The following is a 15,216-nucleotide window of genomic DNA, read 5'->3' on the forward strand; positions in this document are numbered from 1 at the left end:
GAAGAGACCAGCTCCCTGCATCTTCCAGTGGAGCTTTCCTCCCTGACTTCCCAACTTAAGTGGAGAAAATTTTAAAACATTCTAGAATAATCTCTTTTGTTAGGCAAGATCTGGACCTACTAAAACTATCAATATTACGATGGCTATTCTAACTCCCAGGGACAAGTTATTTTATTGAGTAGCTGTTTGTTTTTCTTTTTTATGTGTGCAGAAAAGAAGAAGGAGATCACAACCAAAGCTTATTGACAGCTGGGGCGAATTTAAAACAAGAGAAATGAGAATGTAGATGCAGATGTGAAGCAATTAAGTATTTGCACCAGAAATAATTGGACTATTGGGATTTAAAAATACATTAGAAATATAACCTATCTATTTATATATATGTAACTGTGGGGTTTTGTCTTAAACTTAGAAACAGTAACTCTGGTCCCATACTATATTTTAAACTGTAGACTCTCTATAGGTCTATATACCTGGAATTGAAGACTGATGCACGAAAAATTGATTCATTGCACCCTTCTCAGTGACCAGTGTGGCTGTCTGCAAATATTCTGGTAATTGATTTTGAAGGATAGCTATGCTTTCCTCCAGATTATCCATTTCATTGTTTCAGCCATCATCTTATTTTGATGATCTTCTTTCTAAAATGCTACCTATTATTAAAGTAATTACCTCTGAATATTTTGTTGCAACAGTGCCGTATAACATTCCAATATCTTAGAAACAACATTTATTTTGATATGTTAGACAGCTAGAGTATGTGATTAGAATTAAATATTAAAATGACAAATTAAAAAGAGTGCTAATTTATTTTGTTCTGAAAGCTTATTAACTGAAGAAATCTCATATTTTTTATCTATTTTGAGTATCTAGTGTCAGCAATTTCATGTTCATAGCACACCTCATTAAGTAAAGCAATTTAACAAAAAAAAAACCAACCTGTATCCAAATGAATGCTAATATCTTATAAAACTACAAATAAAATTGAATTTATATGAAGAAGTGTTTGTCTATGTCTAGACACTAGGTAATCATTAATTTCCATGTTTCCTAGAAATAATTAGAGAATTTTATTTTGCCCAACCTTTGGATTTTCAAGAATACCATATAAGATTAAAATTTTAAAGGTAAACAATAAATTCTAATTCCCCCCCCTAAACCACAACCTTTTCTAAGGAAATGTAGTGCTATTTTAAATCAGTTTGCTATTTCTTTTCTTTTTCTTTAAGCAATTTTCATATAGCTTCATATCAAAGTGTTCTCTACATACATATAGGTGAGTTTTTGAAAGTAGGAAGGAATTTGAACCTTAGTAGAAAGTCATAATAACAAGTAATGATGTTCTTGTTTTTAATCCTTGGCTGAGGACATTTTCATTGATTTTTAGAGAGAGGGGAAAGGAGATAGAGAGAGAAACATTGATGTGAGAGAAAAATCGATCCATTGCCTCCTGCATGTGCCCTGACCTGGCCAGGGGTTGAACTCAAAATCTAGGTATGTGTCCTGAGCAGGAATTGAACCCTGAAACTTTTCAGTGTATGAGACAGGATGATGCTCCTACCAACGGAGCCACACTGGCCAGGGCAATGATGTTCTTTAAGCAGTTATAACATGTTTGAAGGAAAACACTTCCTGAACCAATCAATCAACAAATATTACCGTTTGTGAGGTCCTTTTTGAACCCAGTAGCATCAGGGGCTGTTCATTTTGGAAATGGCTTTCTCTAACTTGGTGGTCATCTAGAAGTTCCAGAATTCAATCTACCATTATATATAGAACAAGTTTTTTTTGTTTTTTAAAAAAAATATATCTTTACTGACTTCAGAGAGAGGAAAGGAGAGGGAGAGAGAGAGAGAAACATCAATGATGAGAGAGCCATTGATCGGCTGCCTCCTGCACGCCCCCGACTGGGGATCGGGCCCGCAACCCGGGCATGTGCCCCGACCGGGAATCGAACCCCGATCTCCTGGGTCCTAGGTCGATGCTCAACCACTGAGCCACACCATGCATAATGTGGCCAATTTTCAGGGAAGAGGATTGTTTTTAAAGGAATTCTGAAAGTACTTTGATTCTCATGTGATGTGTTTTTGTTAAACAATTACTAGTCTTAATGTAGATAAGTCTTTTGAGGTACACCTGCTGCTCAGGAAGTTGCAGCTCTTTTAGTGGGCACCCGCTAGCATCTGTATAACTGACACTAGGTTTTTCCCCACATGTGTAGCTCTTTCTCAAATGTCTTAAGTTATTTATTTATATATACATATATTTGCTTATTGTTTGTTTCTCCAACTAGAACATAAGCTTCATAAAGGCAGAAGGGTTGTTTTTTTTGGTCTGTTTTGCTTTATGCTATTTCATTTTAGCAGCACATCGAACAAAACATTGTCTCTGTCCTTAAGGAACTCAGTCATTTTGTTTACAATGCTGAAGAGCAAGTGAGCTAAATTCCATCAATTTGGGATTTAAAAATATTGAAATTTTAATCAGTCAGTTATTTTGCATTAAGACTTCTGGTCTCTTTAATGTGGGATTACTTGCACAAAGTTTGATTTAAGGATCAAAAGTATAATAATAATGGGTCACTTAATGCTTGCCACAATCATTTCATTGCTGTTAGCTACTTTCCTCCCAAACTCCATGTGTAGTTTTTTTATTTGCCAGATTTATTTTCAGATTTTAAAACTTACTTTTATTTTAAAGATACCCAATATACGCATATGATTCAAAAGCCAAAACTGTATGAAAATGTATACCTTGAGAAGTTTTCTTCAACTCTCACTTCTATCACTCATTCCTTCTCACTTACTTAGGTAATTATTTTTTTTAATTTCTCATTTATTCTGCTAGTAAATCTTTGTACACATAGACTTAAAGGGCCTATTGCATTATTAATATTTAATGCCTTTTCATTGAGATTTTTCATACTTGTACCTTATACATTTAAAGCAATATCTTTTATTTCCAAAGTTCTTGTGCTGAATTAGACTATAAATTATAGTCTGCTGTTATTGGAGAAGCAACATGGCCTCTGGAACCAGACTGACTTGAATTAATGTCCCAGCTCTGTTACTTACAAGATGTGTGATTCTGTGAAAATCAGTGTCTCTGAGCTAAATTTCACCATCGCAAAGTAGAAACAATAACATTTACCTCTTAAAGATTAAGTGAAATGTAATTTTAGAGTTGTAACACTCAGATCTCCCTTCAAGAGAAACTGCCCCTTTCTGTTAAGGGATAGCATATCCCCCACCAATAAAGACACTGTAAAGTTTCCTCACCTACAAGGCAACAGATGCCCCTTCAGGAGCTGCCCTATCTCCTCTCCAGCCTGTTAGGCCAATAACTGCGGAACTAGGGATAAATCTCAGTATAACCTGGCTGGAGACAAGCTGAGTCTCATGATGGAGGAAAGAGACTACATCCAAAGGAGCTGCAAAAATTAGTTAGCATGTACCAGCTGGATCCAAAAGAATGCCCCTAAGATTGGGTTTTGAGGTTACTTGATCAACTGGGCCAGTATGTAAACCTGAATATGCAAGAATTCATTGAATTGCATGTCTTTTTTTGTTTTTGTTTTTGCTTTTTGGAACATAGGCTTTAACATTATAACAAGGGTAAGGATGGAGGGTGTCCATGGGGACTTGATTTGCAAGGAGCTATGGGATGGTTAGTGGCATCTCTGGGATCAAAATAGATGGAAGGTCAATAGGGAGCTGCATAACATACACACAGAAGATGGTAAAAATGAGAAATCTCGAGTCCGAAGGAAGTCACCTCTATGATCCCTTGCTTAGTTCCTGGCCCTGAACAAATTTTTTGATATGAAAAGCATTGATTAAAGAGATGAGGGTTCTACATGGCAACACGTAGAGCATGCATAAACATTTCATTTTTTATATAGATTTTTCTTTTATTTTATCTAATCAGCACAAGCAATCAAGTCTTATCTGTAAAACAGTGAAGATGAGGAAAATAACTTACTAATTCTGAAGAGGTTCTAATCAACCCAATAATTTAATGTCTTTGAAATTTCAGAGGTAATATTTTCCTTACTGTCCTGCTTGTAGTCACAATTACAGAGAAACTAATATTCATGTGTTGTCCTTTGACAGGGCAGGTGTGGTTTTTTTTCACTTATTTATTCTAATCTAAACTTTTCTCACCTGAATCTCCAAAATCAACAAGGCTCACATTTCCCACCATGGAACCAAGCGGAAAATGAACCGATCAGCATAATAGAGGAGCCCTCGCTGTTTCCAACAGGGAAGAAACCATGCCTCAAACATTAAGCAACACAGCACTTTTAGGCAGCTTTGCAATCCTTAATTTGGCATATATTCTTACACTACCCTCATGACCGTATGTAACTGGAGACTAAATATTGGCATTCTTTAAGCTTCTTGTTTTGTGGCAAAGCAAAAAAAAAAAGAAAAAGACTCTGGTCTGACTAATCAAGACAGATACACAATTCAGCTTTCATTTAAGAGACATGCCTTGGGAAGAAATGGTCTTATTTTGAAAAAAAAAACACAACCTTTTTAAAAAAATCAGATCCTGGAAGTGACTTCAGGGAGTTCACTAAGTCTCTGGGCAAATGGGTCCTGGGGCATTAGGTCTACATTTGTTTTAAAGAGATTTACATGTTCCAAAAACAAGTGATCAATAATAATACTGGGATGTTATAAAGCTGGATTTCAAAGTCCAGCACATCTAGTCTGTGAATAAAGATGAATGTGTTTGAAAATAAAGATAAAGGGATTACTGAAAACTTACTTCTTTGGAAAGTCTTATCTAATAAATTTCAAATTGCCTTGTAAGATTCCACATTATTTTTACTTACTGCCAGTGGAAATACATTTTTACAGATCTTGCTTTGTCAAATATAATCTTGTAGTGGTTCCATACCCCTATGCCTCAGTTAATGGTGTCTCTCAAATAGTACTTTCAACCATTTACAGGTTTGTGGGTCAATACATATTTAAAAACAGTAGGAAATTTTAAAATCAACTCCTGTCAACTCAAAGGGATAACAAAACTATCTACTTATATACATGAGATGGTGATTGAAAAGTTCATACATTTTTACTGTCATATTCCTGCCTCTTGAATTAGTTGTTAAGCATTATATTTAGCCAGCAAAAAATCAGAGTAGTAGAAAGAAATGTAGACATGTACATATTTTAAAAACTTGTTTATTTTCAAAATTTACAGATATATGGTAGGGTCTGGTTACTGAAGATCATACTTGGGCCAAAGTCGGTATCAGGAATGAAAGGTTGGGCTGAAACAGAGAGTGAGTGCTTTCTGGTGAAGGTCCCCAGTTCCAACAGTTCCAACGTCTTCCGCTGTGAGTAGGATTGTCTTTGGAAGAAAGTACCTGAAACCAAGCGAGAGGTACATTACTGAGAAAGGCTTCTTGGGAAATTTCTCACATGCAGTGAAAGGTTGTATTATGGCAACAGTGTAGTGTATGGTTGCAAAGCAGAGTAAATTCTGAAATGATGCCTAAAATGAAGGAGTGTTAGAATAGGTACTAATGGAATGGGTTTTCTCTTCTGTCTTGAGGTCCTCAGACATTGAGACAGAGAGTGGTCAGGACACAGTGGCAAGAGAGGCAAGCAGGGAACAGATCTAAACATATCACTGAGAGGGAAGAACTGGGGCTTTCTTTATAGAGGACATAAAATGTCCCAAATAATGATGTCTTGGAGTTTGGTGCATGTTCCTGGGGGCTGAGTTGAGTGCTGAAGCCGTATGTCATACTTTCAGAATTCTGCATATGCTGCCTATTTGTCTCTTGATTCTGTAGCATTTTAGGCTCCTTAGTGAGAGGCAATATTGCTTTAGAAACAAATTATTTTCAGCTTCATATTGGGAGCCCCAAGTCACATCTCTCCCTTTCTTTGATGAACATTTGACTATTTTCAAAGAAGTTAAATTTGATTCAAGTCTAGAAGGTGGAAGGAAGACAAATAGGATATATTTCTGCCTGCAAGAAACTTATATCCCAACGGAGGGATACAGACAAGCAAAAAAGGACAATACAGTTTGTTTCATTCTCTGACGTATTTGCTGGAGGTGCTCTACGAGGGGGGGTATGCCTAACCCACATCAGGGACAGGTGGGACGGGGTCAGAAAACATTTTTAAAAAAGTAGTGGCTGAGATAAGTTTAAATATCAAATATATGTGCTTTTGACTTTGTGTACAGGGCTATCTGTTGAGTTGTGACAAGCAATATACTGTGGTAATTCAAAGATGAGTTAGTTAGAATGTCACACTGGGGAATTTTGATTTGATAGAAATGGGAGATCATTTAAAATTTTAATCTGGGAGCAATAATATGGCAGAAATGTTTGTAAGGCTTTCTGTCAGTAGGGCAATCAGGTGAAATGAGATTGGAGGCAGGGAGGTAAGAGAGTGATTTGTTTTGTCAACAACTTAAGTGTGAAGCAATTGAGACCTGAATCTAGGATGGTGGTTGTAGGGAAAAAGCACAAATTGTCAGAATGTATGTCTGAGTTCTGAGTTTTTCTCAAATGTTTGTTGCTCAGGGATGATCATTTGATTGAAACTAGAGGAGAGAAGAAAGCCATAAATCAATCAACAGGAGCACCCACCTGATAATTGGTTCAAGGACTATGAAACTCTCTTGAGATGTAAATACAGGATTTGAGAAAGACATGGAAATAGGTGTTAACAGAGAAGGGAAAGTTGGTTCCAGGATGAAGGAATTGAGGCCCACTTACATGCTTATTTATTCCTTTAATAGTGCTGTTGCTGTTGTTTTCAGCATTATGAAAATGTTCTAAAAGAAAATAGGAATGACTATGTTTATGAAAAGATCAGTACCAAGTAACATATGACCAGGATACATTTGTGAGTTAAAATATAGTTTAACATACCTAGTAGTTGGTAAATATTATTTTAATAGCAAATGATCTTTGGAAAAGAGTGGGCTAGGTGCAATTTGTTTCATTCCAGTACGAGGTGAGAATTAAGCCAACTTAAAATAATTTATCATGATAAATGGAGAAAAGGAAGACGAAAATATTTAATGAGCACTTATGGTATTTCAGACATTGCACTGGGCACTTTACTAGAACAAAAATATTTCTTGAATTTGAATGTGTACATGTCGCATTTTATCATTTTAGTTGAGAATGACATTAGCTCATCCTAACAAATAAGGTTATAGCAAGACAATTTTGAAAAATAGTTCAGAATCAAAAAGTAAATGTTCAGGTCAATTTAAAAACATTTAAGCAGTCAATTGTGAATGGCATAGTCTTGATTATATCTATTTTCTGCCTTTATTTGTATGCAGTTGTATGTGTTTGTGCCCGGGACTTAGGTTCAGTCCCTATAAGGATGGCAAATTTTGATCTTCCTGTTTGTAGAATCCACTTTCCGACAGGGCCATTTTTCTCAGAGATGGATCACCTCAAATTCATCACTGCCACGAGAAAATTAACAAATCAGTATCTTACGAATCTTAGTTTGCAATAACCATCTCCAAAGATGAAGGGCAGCATGCAATTGCCAAAATATAAATGAAAACCAATATCCTCCTTCTTTAAACATTCTAATTTATCTGATTTATCTTTTCTGAAGTATTCATGATTTGAGGTAAAAAAAAAAATGAACTGAGTAAAAGCCTACTTAGAACAAAATAAATTGCCCTTTGATATCCAATGCAGCAACCCAGTATTTGAGAAAAACAGAACTTCACGAAAGCTTAATATATTCAGAATTTGACAAAGTGTGACCCATTTACTGAAGCGGAAAATGCACCACAGGTTTTTCAGTGTTTCTTTTTTTATTTTTTTCTTCCAAAAGCCGATAAATCATATTTACCAGCCAAAGAAAATAAATGCTTCTGGACTTATTTAGGGGAAAATTGGGAGAGAAACAGAGTGGGAAAAACACAAGAATTTTGACTTGGAAAGATACTCCCAAAACAAAATGTGGTAGGTTTGAAAAGATTTCTTAGTAATGTCAAAATATGGAAAATATTTGACAAATTTATGTAACTGAAACTAGTAGTTACTGCAGATCCCTTTGAGCTCTTTAGATACTGTGAGAGCATTTAACAGTTTATAGAAGCCACATGTTCACACTAACATGCTTCATAGGAAACTTCTAAGGTTTTTGTTAGGATTTTAAATATACTGGAAAAAGAAAAAAAAACCAAAACATTATAATGCAAAACCTTTACTCTGACTTATGTATTCTCCTAAGTGCTCATCTCTATGGTAGTACTTTTTACATTTTCTGCATGTACCAGTTTAATTGTTACTCCTCTTCTAGACTGTCAACTCCTTGAGAATGGGGAGCTCTGTCGTATACACCCCCATCCATGTGCCCAGTCCCTTGCATTGCAGGGAACACCTAATAGGTGTATGAACAAATGCTTGCCAAATATTAGCATGAGGAAGGGAAACCCAGAGGCCAGGAACAATGCTTTATAAAAAGGGTATAAATTAATTTATAGATTGAGATACATTTTTAATATTAATCAAGTGTTTAAAATTGATGAATTTGAACACTGATTATGTTTAAACATCTTATCTTTCCGAAAAGAACTCACATAAAAGAAAACTCATTTATAACTCTTAACAGAGTTAAGATAAAATACCAAAACCCATATAATTGTAATTAATATGACTTTAAAAATTCCAAGTGGTGAATATTATGTTGATAAGGTAGGAGAATGACTGAGAGATTTTACTTTTCAATCACATTTTAAGATTTTTTTATCTTTTAGATTTTTTTAGAGTAATGCTTTAAGTCACAGTCAGAAGTGGGACTAAAATTTAGTTTTGTAACAGTCTAGGGATTTTGTCTTTTTATTTAGTTCAATATAAATTTTAAACTACATAAAAGGATTAAAAAGTCTTTCAAATGCAGTTGCTTCATTCATTAACAGTCACCCCCAGTGGTCTGATGGATCAGATCAAATGTGGCTAGAATAGGTTGCGTCCACCAATGCCACAGGTCAAATTAAGAAAGAAAAAAAAAGGAAATAGCTTTTGGGACCCTTGAAAACAACTTCTAGTCTAAAGCCACAAGGGCAGAAATGATCAATAATCATGGCCATTTGGTTCATTCATTTCTTTTAATGAACACACTCTTGCTCACTAAAAACATTCTTTCGAGACAGGGATGGATTTCAATTCTCTGGTGACTGACAGAAATAGAGCCTTTGATCAAACCTGGAGGGGGTGGCTCGGCTCCCTGCCGTCTTCCCTCCCCCTCATCTCTACCACTCGGTGCTGTTTAACTCAGGAAAGTATGTCATCGTGGTACAGACTGACAGGCAGTTGATTGGCAACTATTAGCAAAATTCTCCCCGTGATTCTTAATGCAGTTTATTTTAGGAAAGCATCCCAAAACCATGGATTTGTTTCAAATATGTAAATTCTGATAAGCATAGGAATAAAAACCTCAAGAAAAAATGGGCACTGAGCTGGTTTAATCATTTTATTAATATTCAGTAGGACCATTTCCATTTCTGAAGTCACTGCTCTAGTTCAAGTAAGCATTAATTTATATGTAATAAAATGCTATTAATACTGTGAATACTTAGAAACTGCTTTTGATAGATGAACATTTGCATTACCACAGTAGCCTCTTACCTTGTTTCATTTATGCAAGTTTCTTCCAATTATTATCTATTTTATATCTAACTGTCAGAAATACAGTGGTACCTCGGTTTTCTAATGTCATCTGTTCCAGAAGACCATTTGAGTTCTGAAATGTTGGAAAACCGAGGGATCATAGGCCGAGAGCTGAGCCTCAGGATCTTGCCCTCAGCAGAAGCCGTGTGGTATGTTCGACTTCCGAGGTATGTTCGAAAACCGAAGCACTTACTGCCGGATCTACGGCGTTCATAAACCGAAATGTTCCTCAACGGAGTGGTTTGAAACCTGACGTGCCACTGTAAAAAAACCAACAAACAAACCTCTCTTGAACTTCCAGCAATATTTAATTCCCTGTTTACAAAACTAGAGTTTGCTTATTTAAGGAAATCTGAATTTTTGTGCCTGAGATTAAATTTTTCCACCAGTTTCCTTAGGTGTTCACTTCTTCCTATCCAGTTAATCTCTTGTTGCTTCACGGCATCCATGTTTTTCAAAGAGTGCATTTAAATTTTTTGGTGTCTACCACAATCTTAATTTTTTTTGGTGTCATAACCCCCAAAATGGCAGTTTAAGAATATCTAAAATAAATATACTAGCCTGTTGACAAACCAAGGATAGGTCTCTGTGATTTCAGAAAATGCCCCTTTCATGGATCTAAGGTCAGAGGTGACTTGGGCAAGAATGGGAGATGTGGGGGTGAAGGGGAAGTGATGTCTTTCCCTTTCACAGTTGCTTCTTCTCCTCCCTATTTTTAATGCCATGTCATCTGTACATGAGAGGTTTTCATGTTCAATGGGATACGAAATCTTTTCAGAGCAAACAAACAGTGTAGTTACTAATCAAGAGTAAATGTACTGTAAAGAAGAAGGTTCTTGTACCCTTTAGGACAGTATGGATGGACCTGGAGAATATTATGCTAAGTGAAATAAGCCAGGCAGAGAAAGATAAACATCACATGATCTCACTTATACGTGGAATCTAAAGAACTTAATAAACTGATGGACAGAATAGATTCAATGACATGGAAGCATGGGTCAGACTGACAAATGTCAGAGTGATGGAGGAGGGCAGGTGGGTGGAGGGGGAGAGAGTAACCAAAGAATTTATATGCATATATGCACAACCCAAGGACACGGACAATGGTGGGGAGAGGGACTGAGGAGGGGGGTGGGACAAGGTGGAATGGGTCATTGGGGAGATAAAGGAACATTTGTAATATTTAAAAATAAAATAAAATAAAACAAACAAAAAAAGAGTAAATGTACTAAGTATACATGTTAACCCTTTAGATGGGCTTTCAGAGGTTCTAATATTATAGCTGCATATCACATGAAACTGAATTTTGTCCTGTCTTAATATTTCATGATGTGAATGGATCATGAGGATAAACTTAGATCAAAACTCTCAAAAGGCATGAGGGCACTGAGGAGACTTTCAAAAGTCTGCTTGTGTGGGGAGAACCTTAATGTGGACAAATATTAATCTTGGAGATCTTTGTTCAGCAGACAAAGAGTGAACACTTTTTCTGTGCCAGCCCTTGGGATTTTAATTGAATACTTTCATTGAACAAGATTATTTAAACTCTTAAGTTTCTAGTTTCTATGTCCTTGGAGAGTTTTTTTTTGAGAATAATATCATCTTTGTTTTCACAGCTCTGCAACATCAGTTATAACTTTCCACTTCATGGAGTCCCAGAGAATCTGGGCACATCTGCCAGTCAGCTCTATCATAGTGTCAACTCTATTATGAGAGAACAATTTCAACAATTTATGAGATCAAACACAGAAGCAAGTTACAGACTTTACTCCTTCATTAGTTTTTCCTCTCTCATTCCATGTTGGGATATACATCTCTCACAGATATAGTCTCCAATTTCTGCCAAATTATGTCCTTAACTGAGTCCCAGACCTAAAATAAACTTTCTTGTTTGTCTAAATCATTCTACCCAGAACTGCCATATTAACATTTCCAAAATGATGCTTTATTCATTTTACTTCCATGTGCAAATGGCATCCCTACAAAATGAAAAACATCTCTCTTTATTTTATATCCGAGGACTTCAATAATTTAATTGCTTTTTACTTTACCAGTTTTTCTCTGCTATCCACCCAATGCTACATGACTCTTAAACATAATTAATACTTATCCACTTGGTTTCCCATAATCAGTTTAGCCACTTTATCATTATCTTCTCTAGTCCTGAATTTCCCTCCTCTTTTCAACCTACTCACATCAGCTACCCTTCCCTCTATGGACTTTACTGGATTTCCCCAACTAGAAGTTATATTCATTAGCAAAATACACATAGGGCTTTCCATCTAATACAGTGGTTCAAAATTTCAAGTGATGTTTTTTCACTCAGTCCTCAGGGGACAGTTGGCAATATCTGGAGATAGCTTTGGTTGTCACAACAGGAAGGTGTTATTGGTATCTAGTGGGTAGAGGCCATGATGATGCTAAACATCCCACAATATATGAGATTGGTGTCCACCACTAAAAATGATCTGATTCAAAATGGCAGCTAAAAGTCCCTAACTTAATGCAATTTGACAGCTCTATTTCAATCCTGCCTATAATTTTACTTCTATGTCTATATGTTTAATCATCTGTACTAAGATATAAGCCTCTGGAATACCAGGACAGCATCTTATGCACAATTTTATTCCCTCAAAAGTCTTGCACAAGCTCTGGTATATGCAGCCATTCAAAAATATTTTAAAATCTTTATGATATGGAATACGTTGATCACTGTTTATTAAAGAATAGCATGTAAGAAAAAAATACTTACCAATTGAGCTACATTAAGATCAATGTATACTTTCTTTGAAGGCTTTGACAATTCAGCTGTCATTTGAGGATCTTTTAATGATGAAAATCAATTAGCATTATGCTGGTAAAGAGAAAATTTATGAGTCAATATATATTTATTGTTGATAGGCCACCCTCCCCCAAGGAAAAAACTCACACATATTATAAACTTCACTGCATTTTCATAGTAGATGAAAAGTGTAAAGTCTGAGGTTTGCAGGGCTAGTATATCTATCTCTAATGGCGTCATCATCAATCTCTCCTATGGTAGAATTGTTGTTGTTGTTTTACACTATGCCACAAACAATTAATCTTTGCTTTATGAAAGTTTCTCAGCTGCTGGGTAGTGTGTGTTGGTTAAATCAGCTCTAGTTCGTTTGCGTTCCTTTAAGTGGAGCATCAATAGCTGTTGGGCAAAATAAAACATTAAATTATCTTGCCAACTTGCTATAAATACTTGAAAATGATTGCTATTGGAATGCATAAACAGTTTTAAAGTTTCCTTGTGAAATAAGATGATGCATTTTGCTTACTAATAGAATATCTATGTTTACATCATGTCAAGAATCTCCAGTATTTGGAAAAATGAATGGAGTTAACGGCCCTCTGCTCTACACGACACGTTCAGGCTATTTAGCCTGATATTTCAGATCCTTCCTCCTCTGCCCCCCTACTTAATGTGTCTCTCACAAATGTCCTGCTTCAGCTGAATTATTTCATTTATAATCCCTTGAATGTATCTCTTACTTCCTTTACCTCTAAGATTTCTGTTCTTTTTATTATTATTATTATTGTTGAAGTTTTTTCATTATGTAATGTAATTTCTCCTTTTTCCTTTCTTAAAACCCAACTGCCTCTTGAGTTGTTGGTCACTCTAAGCCATCTATGTGACATGCCAACTTCTCTAAAAAGGTTCTCTTTATCTTCTAAGCCACGCTTCTGCTTTTAGAACTATAGCATCTTATACCACTTAACTTCTACCATGTTGTTGTTATTATATTTGTGCATTACTATTTTTCATTTTCCACCAGATTGTAAAGTCCTAGCAGTAGGACATCTCTGAATCATGATCAACACCAGTACGTTGTCCTGTACATAACATAGCAATTATTCATTATGCAGTAGTTGAATAAATATTGAATAAATTATGGTTTTACTTTAGAAGTAGAAAATAGTGTGGCAGCCTGGTTATAAAATATGAAGTGAAATTTGTTTTTCCAAAAAATAAATGACAAGAAAAGATGAAGGGAGGACTGTGGCAGATACAATAACCAAAAGTGATGTGTGGACTTTGTTTGGATACTGATTTGAACAAACTAATTATAAAGGAATATCTTGGAAATAATTGGAGACATGTGTATATGGGATGAGCAATAGATGATATTAAGGATCTATGATTTGACAAATGCATGCTCATTATGTCAAAAACAGTTCTTATCAGTTAGAAATGCATACTATTTACACATTAAATGTTTGATTAAAAATATTCCAATAAAAAAGTATGAGAGATAATAAAAAATTTGACAATCTTTGAAGAAATATGGATAATTATTGGAGCAGAGTAAAGGATAAATAGTGTTCATTATACTGTATCTCTCTACTTCAGTGTAAGGTTAAACATTTCCATAAAAAGTTCAAAAATATATTAAGTGAAGTGCTGTAGGAGAATAACCTTTAGTCATTTAAGATGTTAACTATAACAGACTCCAGTAACTTGAATAAATTTTCATTTACAATGTTTAACCCAACACTTAAGAACCAAGTCAACATGTGAAAACATTACATTAGTTGCACAATGTCCTACTTCCTTATATGTCACTGAAGACTATTGGATGCTTACTGAGTTTGAATTTTTACCATTAAGGACCCCATTTTTATTATTCATGACTGTCTAATAGTCAAATAGTCAGCCATTGACCCCAAATGACTTACTCAATTATCCTAAGAACGACCAACAGCCCTATAAAAACCAAAGAATAATTTTCCCCCTTGTTTGCTGAACTGAATTCACTCATTGTCAGTGTCATTGAAGACAAATGATGTGAATAAAACTTTCCTTTAACAGACATACCAGGGATCAGGTAAGTTGTTATATAAATTGTAGGCTTGCCCAGCCGGGCGTGGCTCAGCTGTTGAGCATCGACCTAGGATCCAGGCGATCAGGGTTCGATTCCTGGTCAGGGCACATGCCCGGGTTGTGGGCTGCAGCCGATCAATGACTCCCTCGTCATTGATGTTTCTATCTATCTCTCTCCCTCTCCCTTCCTCTGTCTGAAATCAATAAAGATATGTTTAAAAAAACCAAAAAAAAAAAAAAACCAAAAAAAACCAAATTGTAGACTTGGCCAAGTAGAACATGCTAAAGAAAGATGGCAAAGACAGAAAATAGAACAATAGACTTAGCTCTTGTCAGGCCTTTCCTACTCATTCCTGCCTTTGCATCTTTGTTGCCACTTTCCTAGACAAGCTCTCTTTAGGATTCCTTCAGGTAATGATTCAAAGCCTCTAACCTTGGTTATCTCCATTAGCAGGCCCCAAATCACACCTCCCCCACCAAAAGTATAAAATCTGTTACATTCTTGTGCTTGATAAAGAAACAACTTCAAAAAAGTCCCCTATGCTCCCAGTGTTCCACCACCAGTGTGTCCTTTCTTCTTTCCTGTGCACTCCAGTGCTTAAGACTCTGAGTGGCTCACCACTGCATACATATATATGTATAAATATATGGTCCATTTTTATTCACTCAACATTTCAGGTCTCACAAG

General features: G+C 35.7%; 1 protein-coding gene across 2 annotated transcripts in view; it reads right to left on the bottom strand.

The window, feature by feature from the left end:
- Positions 1-5,177: 5,177 nt before the first annotated feature.
- KHDRBS2 (KH RNA binding domain containing, signal transduction associated 2) overlaps positions 5,178-15,216 on the bottom strand; it is a 491,072-nt gene continuing 481,033 nt past the window's right edge. Inside the window, exons 16-19 of one of the 2 annotated variants that reach the window (XR_013999025.1) lie at positions 12,432-12,533; positions 9,710-9,939; positions 6,749-6,807; positions 5,183-5,377 (exon numbers count right to left, since the gene is read on the bottom strand). The gene's annotated coding sequence lies outside the window, so the exon portion shown is untranslated. Of the gene's footprint in view, positions 5,378-6,748; positions 9,940-12,431; positions 12,534-15,216 lie in introns of both variants that reach the window. The other variant, XR_013999024.1, reaches the window with a different exon arrangement.

The sequence above is a fragment of the Miniopterus schreibersii genome (genome assembly GCF_964146895.1).
Source record: "Miniopterus schreibersii genome assembly, chromosome: 6".
NCBI lineage: Eukaryota > Metazoa > Chordata > Mammalia > Chiroptera > Miniopteridae > Miniopterus > Miniopterus schreibersii.